The sequence below is a fragment of the Schistocerca serialis genome, chromosome 4 (assembly GCF_023864345.2).
Source record: "Schistocerca serialis cubense isolate TAMUIC-IGC-003099 chromosome 4, iqSchSeri2.2, whole genome shotgun sequence".
In the NCBI taxonomy this organism is placed as follows: Eukaryota; Metazoa; Arthropoda; class Insecta; order Orthoptera; family Acrididae; genus Schistocerca; species Schistocerca serialis.
In genome coordinates, this window is record NC_064641.1 from 62,200,116 (window position 1) to 62,213,211 (window position 13,096).

A 13,096-nucleotide genomic window follows, 5' to 3' on the forward strand; every position below is an offset into this window, starting at 1 on the left:
TGTATATTTTGATGAAATATACTAATTCCCTCATTAATCGGATACCCAAGCTTTGTAGAGAGTGGTTTCTTTGTTAGAGAGACTTCCCTTAAGCAGGAATACCTATCAGCTGGCTTCAATCTAAAAAAGGTACAGCTCTAACACCCACAACTACCGGAATTTTCCCATGAGTGATCCCACCACCCCCACCTATGCTGTCACCTATAAGTATAGATTTTGGAATTCTCCGAACACTGAAGAAATGAGACAAAACAGAAGCTGCAACACATAATTAAATGTGTTTTGTCCTTGGTTAATAAAAGCTGGAATACATTATTCATGGCCACATTAAAATAGTATGTCGCCCAGAGAACACATCATAATCATAAAAATACAGAACAGAATGTACTTTGAGAAAACTGTTTAAATGGTTCAAATGGCTCTGAGCACTATGAGACTTAACTTCTGAGGTCACCAGTCCCCTAGAACCTAGAACTACTTAAAACTAACTAACCTAAGGACATCACACACATCCATGCCCGAGGCAGGATTCGAGCCTGCGGCCGCAGCGGTCGCGCGGTTCCAGACTGTAGCGCCTAGAACCGCTCGGCCACTTCGTCCGGCGAAAATTGTTTACTTCACTGTGTTAAGGATTCACTTGCCTTACGAATTTGTGCCTGTGGGTGTATGATTATTGTAGCATACATAAAAGAGTATTTCATAACAGCATGCTGTAAGGATATCCAACAGCTAGATGCAGAAGGTGACACTAGGTGGCTATAAAAACTGTGCAGATTGTGAATGGAATTTTATGTGGAATCAATACTCACAGGCAAACACTTAACCTACTGTACCTCATTAATGTAAGGTCCCCCCTCTCATGCAAAGAATCTTTTAGCTTTGTTTCCTGACAGTTGAATAATCACTGAAAATCAAGTTCACCGTAACGGCTTTGAGTTCTCAAGTCTCGTGTAAGAGTTTTCACATATCTCCACAACACTTCCAATTTTACAAATTGTTTGCTGCATGGGGTCTAATATTTTAATTTTGAAAAGGCTACATTACAGCTCACCACATGGATGAGATATTGAGGCAGGCACAACAAAAAGACTGCTACACATGTGAGCACTCAGCCAGAAAGACATAGTCCTCACTTGTGGGAGAGTTTTGATTGCATCAATATGTGTATTTTCTACATTAGAAGAAGACATTTCGGCAACAAGTACACATCTATAGCAGTATTTTTGTTGTATTTTTCAGCAACTCAACAGCTCATCTACATATCATCAACCTATCCTTTTCTTAATATCATTGTTATTCAGGGTGTATATGCAGACAAGGAAAAAGAATCCTGGATTTTTCCTGGGTCTCCTGGGTAAAAGTACACGTTCTCCCAGGTGAAAATACACTTTTTCCATGTTAAGTGACATTATACTTTCCCTCGGAACTGTAAAACTAATCAATCCATTGAATGTTTAAAGTTTTATACACTGGCGTAGAACTTAATGGCACGTTAGGAAACGAACTGCAGGAAAAAAAATGCGTTTTGGAAAGATCTTTGATGTGCAGCAACGTATACGCTGCATACTTCCTATTACGAAAGTACACTATGTGACCAAAAGTATCTGGACACCCCCAAAAACATATGTTTTTCATATTAGGTGCATTGTGCTGCTACCTACTGCCAGGTACTCCATATCAGCGACCTCAGTAGTCATTAGACATCGTTAGAGAGCAGAATAGGGCGCTCTGCAGAGCTCACGGACTTCAAACATGGTCATGCGATTCGATGTCACTTGTGTCATACGTCTGTGCGCGAGATTTCCACACTCCCAAACATCCATAGGTCCACTGTTCCCGATGTGATAGTGAAGTGGAAACGTGAAGGAACACGTACAGCACGAAAGTGTACAGGCCGACCTCATCTGTTGACTGACAGAGACTGCCGACAGTTGAAGATGGTTGTAATGTGTAATAGGCAGATATGTATCAAGACCTTCACATAGGAATTCCAAACTGCATCAGGATCCACTGCAAGTACTATGACAGGTAGGCAGGAAGTGAGAAAATTTGGATTTCCTGGTCGAGCAGCTGCTCATAAGACACACATCACGCTGGTAAATGCCAAACGACGCCTCGCTTGGTGTAAGGAGCGTAAACACTGGACGACTGAACAGCGGAAAAACGTTGTGTGGAGTGAAGAATCGTGTGGCCTAGCGGTTCTAAGCGCTCCAGTCTGGAACCGCGCAACCGCTCCGGTCGCAGGTTCGAATCCTGCCTCGGGCATGGATGTGTGTGATGTCCTTAGGTTAGTTATGTTTAAGTAGTTCTAACTTCTAGGGAACTGATGACCTCAGATGTTAAGTCCTAAAGTGCTCAGAGCCATTTGAACCATTTGAGTGAAGAATCATGATACACAATGTGACGATCCGATGGCAAGGTGTGGGTATGGCGAATGTCTGGTGAACGTCATCTGCCAGCATATGTAGTGCTAACGGTAAAATTAGGAAGCGGTGGTGTTATGGTGTGGTTGTGTTTTTCATGGAGGGGTCTTGCACCCCTTGTTGTTTTGTGCAGCACTATCACAGTACAGGCCCACACTGATGTTTTAAGCACCTTATTGCTTCACACTGTTGAAGAGTAATTCGGGAATGGCGATTGCATATTTCAACACGATCAAGCACCTGTTCATGATGCACGGCCTGTGGCGGAGTGGTTACACGACAATAACATCTCTGTAATGTTTCAAATGGCTCTCAGCACTATGGGACTCAACTGCTGAGGTCATAAGTCCCCTAGAACTTAGAACTACTTAAACCTAACTAACCTAAGGACAACACACACATCCATGCCCGAGGCAGGATTCGAACCTGCGACCGTAGCGGTCGCGCGGTTCTAGACTGTAGCGCCAGAACCGCTCGGCCACCAGCGGCCGGCCCCTGTAATGGACTAGCCTGAATCCTATAGAACACCTTTGGGATGTGTTGGAACGCCAACTTCGTCTCAGGTCTCACCGAGCGACATCGATACCTCGCCTCAGTGCAGCACTTCGTGAAGAATAGGCTGCCATTACGCAAAAAACTTCCAGCACCTGATTGAACGTATGTCTGCGAGAGAGGAGAATGTCATCAAGGCTAAGGGTGGGCCAACACCATATTTAATTCCAGGGTTACCAATGGAGGGAGCCACAAACTTGTAAGTCATTTTTAGTCAGGTGTCTGGATACTTCTGATCACATAGTGTATATTGTGGAATGCCACCAAACACAGAACGTTAGTTTCTGAAGTATTGAAATCGAGATTGCGATGCACTTTCTGAAAACTTTCGCATAAAACAGTTATCTTTTTTGGGTGTGTTATTCTTAGATACATCACACAAATGTACCAGGATATTTTAAACAATTACGTAAGTGTCTCGTTTTCTCAGCTCGAAATTCTTCTAAGTGGCTGGCCCTCAAGGTGCTAAGCTTTAAATGAGAATCAAACACTCTGTGATTTAAGAAGTTCAAAGCGCGTTTGCACACATAGCATAATTCATGTTGCATAAAATGAAGTGTACTTTGAAAGTAACGCTTTTCAAACCACCAATCACAATACTTTCCCGCGACCTGTTAGAATTCTTTCCAGCAGTTGTCTGAGGGCGCCAGAAAACGGCGTTACTGTGCGTGCGCAGCTACGATGATGTAGGTAGCCCCTATGTTCGTACATATATAGCGTTAAGAGATCTTACATTACGTCATAGACGAAACAGGACATCAGAGGATTCTCCAAGAGCATCGAAACTTCGTAAACCATAGTAAAATGCACATTTGTATGTCCTGATTCACAAACAACTAGGCCCCAATCTGAAGTTAAACTTTTCAGTGTGGTTTTTGGGATGCAACTTTCCTGGAGTACTAGTACTGTTATTATTTCATGTTTAGCTCTTTTTTATGGCATAATGCCATACGTCCCAGAAGATAAAAATGTCCACTTGAAATTCCACAAACAGTTGACACTAGCCAATAGCGTTTCAAATAAATTGACTGCCTCTGCATAAATGATTAATTAAAGCCACTTTTTTAGGAAATCAACAAAAATAATTTCATTGTTCTGCAAGGAAATTAATGTCTGACAGCCAAAAACCTGAAAATAAAATGAAATCAGAAAACTGAAACTAACATACTTTAACCTTCTGCAGTTATGTGAATGTATTTTAATTCGCTTTATAGTTTCTGGTCACAGAAATAGGTTTTGTTTTTATTTGGCCTGAGAGTTGTGACCAAAGAGGAAACAGCAAAATCACCAAACGTAAACATGGTTGATGTGAGACTACTCCTCACCTCACTACAACTCAGACTGCTTGGTGCATGTGCAAGTTTGGCAGCTTGGGCGCACCAGCATCTTCCTGCTTGTTACTATTGCTGATATAGCTAAGAAGTGCAGTTCAAGCAGCCAGAAGCGGGAGAAGGTACTACTCATATGCGACACTATTGAACATATGCATAAGCCCACTGGTAACTGCTCAAACGAACCTAATGCAAACCATTGTGATGTCAAGCTCACCAGAGGCACTTCGTTGTTATGAAGTATTGCATAGTCTTCATTCTAAAGCCTCTAACACATTTTGCTGTTGGTAGGCGCTTGTGTGTCCACTGTGTTTAGTTGTTCCAATTGGTGAATTTCCTTTGTAACATAAGTTTTATTTTTTTCCTCTCATCTATGTTTTATTGCTGCGGTATTATTTTTCAGTGGCCTAAAGTGAAATTCTTTGTTAGAGTATCAGTTCTTACCAGTCATAACAACAAAAATTTAACTGAAAACTAAAACAATGAACATTTCTGAAATTCTAAAAAATTCCCTGGTTTTTCCTGGTTTTCTCTGGATGAAAAAATTCCTGGATTTTTCCCAGTTGCCCTGGGGCATATACATCCTGTTATTCCATCCTAAATTTTCTGTTGTTTGATTTCAATTTCTAAAGTATTTTCACACTGCTGTGCATGTCTGGCTAACCAGAAAGAATCCTTGTGATCAAATCTTAGCCATTACGTGAAGAATTACACATTAAGAGAACTATGTACAGCAGAGACACAATGAGATAGCCCTGAAAGTTGTCAACACTGGTACACAACTCAGGCAACCACAAGTACCGTTAAGGATATAGGCAGCACACTACAAAAGTCGGATTTTTGTGATGAGTGAGAGCTGGGACCATGCATTATGTAATTTTACTGAGAAGCAATGCAGCACCATTTGTAAGATGTAAATCACTACATAACATTGCTAGGATGACAGTTTCAGTAATAAATACTTATCAACCTCAATAAGTGATAGGCTTTCAATGGTACCACCTCATATTTCCAATTGGTAATTACTTATTGTGTAAAATGATAATGAAGATGTGTGGTTTGTGGGGTGCTCGACTGCAAGGTAATCAGCGCCCGATTATGTAAAATGGACAAAGAATCAACAAGACACAAATGCTGGAAGACTACACCTTTATTGACAGTGATATTCTTATAACTGTTATAGACATCTGAATAAAACAGATGTGAGAATAAGTTGTACATGATCTACTATCGGATATCTGTAGTTCAAAATAATCAATCAACTGGATTTGGTAGGGTGATGCACTAAACAGTTTATCAATGACAAAGTTTAATGGTTAGGAATGATTTCACTCTCGATTATCATAGAGGATTAAAAGTACTTACTAAAATGTGCTTACTAAAATGAAATATTACACACTGAACACTTCAACAACAACAAAAACCATTTTTCTCACTGCATCCAAAATTTGAATCCTTCTCAAAAGGCTTTCCTTTGAAACAAAGAAGATAATTCGGTGTGATTACTCTTGAAGAGAGCCAAGTAATTTAATTGGCGAAACACAGATAATAGTGTGGTTGAAACAAATTACAAAACCCATAAATACAATTATCTAAAACTGAAAACCAGTATTTCTTGGTAAAGGTCATACAAAACAACGAAGTATAAGGCAAATGCTAAAAATAAGGTTGTATTTCACCACCAGGTTGTATTTCAAATTACATTGAGGAATAGCGCAACTCCTGAAGATATACTTCAATTTAACAGTATCAGCTCTTCAGTCCAAAGAAAATAATGCATGACAGCGATGATAATAATTTAATAGCGCTAAGCTACTTCCAGTGTGGCTACTCAAACTTGGAAAAAAATTCCCTGAGAATTCCAAGTGTGAGACTGATGATTGTGTCAACATACTGCTGATAAAGTAATGGCAAGAGAGGAAGGGGGTCAGAAAACAACAATAATGGCTTTTCTTTTATCTCAGTTACACTACATACAACCATAAGTAGTAGTTTAAACACAGTTTTTAATCATCGATAATTTATGTGAAATATTATCCATACAACTAACACACTTTGAGATATTAAGTATTTTAAAATTTGCAATTAATAAAATTCAATTTCAATGCTAAACTAAAATGCAGAATTCTATGGAATTTTATAAAATTCCTGGAATTCCCTGAGATTTGCCCAGTGAAATGTAATTCCCTGAGAATTCCAGGTTTTCCAGAAGAGTCACCACCCTATACTTCTTAGCAGTTTTGCGTAATGAAAAGCATTTAAAATGAGTATTTTAAGTGTGAAGTTTATGGAAACTATTACAATTATTGCAAGACTCTGAGGCAGCATATTTCCAAAGTGAACCCACAGCAGCTGAACGAAATCATAACTCATGTTACAAATTATGTATCTTCATATTACTATTAGTGCTGAGTATTGACGAGAATTTTACTTGTAAAACAAATTAAAACGCCACCAACAAAACACTCGTGGCATAACACGACAGAAAACATTGAACTGTGTGATGTACACATTTGAAGCTGACTCTAAAAATTTTTGGATTGATCATAAGCTGAAAGAGGAAATGGAATGTGCTATACAGCCCAAATTCGTCAGACAGCATGCCACTAAATTTGTTGACGATTGCTCGACTTGTAAGTATGTTTGCCTTTGTTCAGGTCAATTTATCTCCAAAGTTGAAGGGAACTGAAAATGTTACGAAGCAACAAAATCAATGGATAGTGTTGTGCAGAGATGAAAGTCCTCTATAAGGAACAAAAGTGCCTTGATAATTTTTGGTTGACTCATGTTGGACATGACCTAGACTTAAGTATCTAAATCTGACACCAAAAGAACTGGAGATCGTTGCTGCTCATGCTGTTGTAGGACTCCTGTTTCCCATTGTTCTTGACAAAATTTGATCAGCAATGCAGGGTTCAAACTTAGATAGGTTATATCTCACAACAATGCAGGAGTTGCATAACTTTGCAGCTTCTTATAATTTGGCTTCTTGGTCAGTCGCGCATGAATGATGCAATACCATCAAAGCATAGATACATCAAGTTAAGCAATGTCATAATCCATGTGTACTGCTTCAATAAGCCATAGTAACCTGTATATGGGATTAAGAAGCGAAGATTTCATGTTAGTAATAATAAATAATGCACATGATGAATTATTAGCAAAATACGGAAATGATTATATTTGTGTTGATGGGACTCTCAGTCTAAATGGCTATTATTCTGAATTTATCAGGATACTAGTACTGGATGATATGAGGCAAAGATTTCCATACACTTTCCTCATTTCTGACGAAAATGACAGGGATGTGTTGACTATATTTTTCAACTATATAAATTCTCTGGTTGGACAGCTTTGCCTCAAGGTATTCATGTCAGATTTGTCAGAGACCTACAGTATTGTTTGGAACAGGATGATAAAAGTTCCTAAAATGAGACTTCTCTGCACCTGGCAGGTGGATAGAGCATGGAGGAACAGCACCAAAAGTAAAATTCTGCACAAGGACAACAGAAATCAGGCGTGCAAGCTTGTTAAGAAATTAATGCAGGTGAGAGAAGTTGCTATGTTTGAAGAATTGCTGCAAAAAGCACTCCGGAAGCTCTGTAGTGATCCAGATACATCCGAATTTGATCATTATTAAAAGACTTACTATGAAAAAAATGCGAAATGTTGGGCATATTGTCACAGGATGCAAGCTGCACTCAGCACAAACATTCACCTGGAGAGTATGTACAAGGCTTTGAAATACATATATGGTAATGCAAAGCAAGTGAAATGAATGGACAAAGGTATATCTGCATTGATGTTTCTAACAGTGAAGCTGTTTGATATGCTTATTGTGATCGTGAAAGGAACAGTAACTAGTAAAGTAAAAGACATTAAATTACACACAAATTTATTTTAGTAGGCGACTTCATTACTAAGGTACGCAGTGGTTGGGAAGTACCTGCTTCAAGATCATCTTAAGTTTATCTTGTGAAAGACAATAATGTCTTCTGTAAGTGTAGATTAGTGTGCAATAAATGTGAAGTATCCATTCATTGGCATTCTTGCACATGCATTAATTACAGTATTAAACATGAGTAACCACATTCACAAATGGATTGAAGAGCAGAGGTGATAATCCCTTGTAAAATCATGAATTGTCAGATGCACTTGTTACTGATGCTGGAGATATGTCTATGATTAATGGGAGGGATGCAGTTTTAGACAAAGTAACTGTAAATGCTAACTTCGATACCCAGGGAGCACTATCAAATGAAAAGAAAAAGATTATTTGAAGGTTGCTGGAATGTTACCTAGCCAAAAAAGGTGATATCATCGATGGCAAAAGTAGATGCTGCTTGAACCCATAGTTGTTCTTTCACTAGCCCAGAAAGGAGACACAAGAGAAAGAAATGTGCCACAGACGAGGCTGTTTTCTAAAAACAAAACCGATCATCATGTAACATCCTACAGCAATGTCTGTAGCTTTGTTCCCAGATTCTTGTTGTGTCAGATTCAAATGACTTAAGCCTAGATTGCGTTCAACATGAGCCAACACAAATTTAAAAAGACACCTTCCTTCCTTCCTTGTGGAGGACTTGCATCCCTGTGGAGCTCTTTCCATTATCTTTGTCACCACCTACCATTTTTAGGTGTCTTATCCCTTCACGTTTGGAGACTCACTGACTTAAACGATGACAAACATACATACACGTTGAGCAGTCATCAAAAAACGTAATGTCACTGTGTTTGAGGAATCTGGATTGTGTAACACGTTCCATTTCCTCTTTCCACTTTTAAAATTTCGCCTTCAATAAGAAAATTCCAGATTTCACGCTACCTCTTTGTTCACGGAAGCACTTAAGTGACGCCACTGCTGTGGCACTGCAGGTGCATGTGTGAAAAAAGTTCCAACCACGTCATAGCGGAGAAGCGAGGCAACTGTTCACGAATTGAAGCATCTAACCAACATCATTTACACAGAATGACTGGCCCAGTCATTTGAAGGATATGAGAGAGAACAAAAGAAAATTGTAAAAACAAAATAAAGGCGTGTTGGATTCACAACGCCTACTGAGTGGTTAAAGCTGCCTTAAACTTATTCTTAAATGAATGCAGTTTCCTACTTTTCTTATTACGTCCACATCAAAAGACGTGAAGTTAAGGCTCCAGGATAGGCCAGAAACTCAATCTCTCCAAAGAAGGAACAGATTATTGGATCTCGTATCTCTGTGATGGAATTTTATAGTAAAAATATTTTTGCTGCATATTTGTTCTTCTTAAAGTGTGCAAATAACTTGGCAAGACCAGTCAGCAGTCTCCTGTTTCCTGCAATAAGATGGCAACCATCTGGAGTCTGCTTGCTGTACTCTGCATATGTAGTACTGCTTATTACTTGCGCTATATTTTCAATTTTTCTGTGGAAGGAAAATGATACCTCACCTAAAGTCCGACACATGCTCCAAAATCCCATGCAATAAACTGTTTTCATAATTTTAAAATGCATTTTTTGCAGATGTCTCTCAACTGATGGAATGTCTCACAGGCAACTGAAATTGAGACAACATAAATTTTAACCAATAGTAGAAGCTAACTCCTCTAATGCCTGAGCAAACCAGAAGATAATTCACCACACTTCACTTGTACAAGTGTTTACACTAGAGGGAACAGAAGAGAACATGAGCATTGTTTATGATCACTATGTTATTGTTTTTTGACACAAATACCCAGCACATTATATAATTAAAAGCCACTAAGCAAAATTTTGACATATTACTTTCCATACACTGTTTTTGTTAACATAAGCTAAACAGCATAATAAACAAGAATCTAGGTGCAAGCATTTGTACATAGGCATTAAATTTATGGGTAAAGTGCACTTAACACTAAATTGCTGTTCCAACTTTCATTAGCATCAATCGAAAACTTATGTAGAGGACAAGGGGTTATTTTTAGGAAATATGGTGCGAAATTGTGATTTAGCGTGTTTCAGTGCGCGATGCGGAGGTGAGCGTCGGCATCGGTTCGACCTATTGGGCGTTCAGTCGCTGTTACGTCGTCGTCATCAGTGACACTGTCCCCGAGGACCGGCCGGAGGAAGGCGTTGCCCGCTGCTGCACCGGCGATTCCCGGGGTCGTCACGAGCTGCAGCATCTGCAGGAGGCAGGTGTAGGCCGGGCCTCGTGCTGCGTCACGTTCCACGTTCCCCGGGCTGCGCGCATCAGCATGTCTCCACCAAGACACGAGCGGTGGGGCTGAGCTACCCGAAAATGTATTGGAAGAACCAACAATAAAGAGGAAGATTGCTAAAAACAGCCACCTTCTTCTACCCAGCCACGCCCTACAACCCCGACAATGTCACCCGCTCCAGTCATCCTATTACACTTAGAACATGTATCGGTTGACACTTTTCCTTACTATTTAAAATTAGAACACTAGCATTTACACAATGATTACTAGCAACTGGATTTGTTTACATCATTTCAATGGCTGCTTTAGCTCAATTTCTGTAGTATGATGTAGCACATCATGAATTTTACATATTAAGAAGATGACATTGGTAAAATGGGAAGTGAAATATACATACATGTTACATAGGCTGCTTGATAAAATGTGTGATATAGTTTGTCTGCGACTGAATGCTGAAAACTAGCGCCTCGAATTTTTTATTCAGTCCTCAATATTTGTTGAAATGTTACATCTCATGTATATTACCCAGTCAACTTTCCCTCTCTGCTGACAAGAGTTGTAGCTTTCTGCCACTACAGGACTCTGAATTGTAGTACATAACATGATGGTGTGTAATGTGACTATGTCAGTGCATGAGAAATAGCGTAACTGCAGAACATATGCTTTCAACTGAAACCTGTGAATGGTGATGTTATATCGACATCAGTAATGTGCAACATTGGGTTGTTCATGCTTGTAGTGAAGGATACAGTGGCATTAATTTCAACATGTGTGACAGTGCTCAGAGTGGATGATCACAAATAGCAACCAATGAGACTCACCAGCGACAATCGTTGCATAACACAGGCACAGCTCTCAGGTAAGTGTAGCATATCACAGGAGTGTGTACAGGTCATATTTTCAGAACTGCAGTAGAGAAGACTGTGTGCACCATGAGAACCTGGAGTGCTCACCCCTGACAGGAAACTAAGGAGATTGGACACTTGTCAACAATTTGTTTTTCGTTTTTATCGTAGGTGTGATGGGTTTCTTAACGACATTGGTGAAAGCTTAGTTCACCATTTTGACACTGAAAATAGGGGCACATCAATGGAGTTCCTTCACAAAGGATCACAGATGACAAAAAAGTTCAGGATCATATCGTCAGCAGGCAAAGCCATGTTCATGGCGTCCTGGGATGTTGAAAGTGTGGCATTTAGAATTCATGCCTAAAGGCATCACCGTAAACTCTGCAACATATTTCAAGGCCCCCAGAAAATTCATAGCAGGAATTCGAAGAATTTAGCCTCACATGGAGCACCTGCTCCCTCAACATGACAATGCCAGAACACGCACGAGTGCTGTGACATCTGCAACAATCGGACAGCTAGGGTTCACTGTCATCAATTGGCCTCCATACAATCCCGACTTGGCTCCATCCGACTTTCATCTGTTTCCTAAACTTATAAAACACCTTCGAGGAATTCACTTCAGTGGTGACGAAGTGGTGCAAGTACAGGTGAAATTGTGACACCATCAACAAAGTCAAACGTTCTATAGCGTCAACAAACTGCTCTCTCATTGGGAAAAAGTCTTCATCGCCAGGGTGACTGTATTGAGAAATAAATACATAGACATGCAGAATAAAGATGTACAATTTTAATAAAGTTTGTTTTATTTAAAATGTTTAAGAGTTTCCACATAAAAAATTAGAGGCATTACTTTTCAGTATGCCCTTGTATCATAATAAATCTTTTGTGGTATGTCAACCACGTAATTAGAGCTAGCATGAAGATAAGAATGATCAGATCTTTCTTGAGATTTTAATCATCATGATAGATAAATATTCGTAATTGTCTGCTTTCAAAAAAATTAAAATGATTCTCGTTTTTACTACAAAGGTTGTGCTTATTGCTGCCTTATATAAGCATCTCATCTTTCTCAGAACTCTCCTTTAAGTGCTTCGGCAATTTCCCATCAGCTGTGTTACATTTTCACCAATTTAACAACGACAGAAGTAGAAAAGATTGCAGACGAAAGACGAAAGCCTTCTTTATTGCTAGCGATGTGAAATTCCTGAAAACCAGCAGAACACAAGCAAAGACTGCCTACCAAGAGATTTCTCAGCTGACACACCTAGACTTTTTTTTTAGAATCTGGACTCTGACTAAGCATCACAATCCATAATTCTTCATGTAATAAAAATAAATATTGATGTTTTGAAACTGGTCTGACATGATTCACCACTATTATTTTCAAAATTTAATGCAGAATGCCACCTCCTTCTCACTGGGCAGAGGTAATGTGAGGACACACATGCTCTGGAGATCATGTTTCTTGGAAATGAGGAAGAGAAGAAGGGTGATTCACTTGTCAGAACATGCCTGCTTTCACACAATATAAAACCTCTCATGAACAGGCTATGATTCAGCAAGAGTTCATTGACACATAAGAAAATTTGGGAATCCCCTCTCTGCAGATTGGAAGGAGGTTAGGGCATAAGATCTGGAAGACTCACTAACAAGTTTGTTGTTGATGCTGCACTATCAGAGACATCACCATTATCATCACAGTGCCAGTTGACATCGTTTTAGCTCCTGCAGAACCAAAATGTTTAAGTGTCACAAATATTTATTT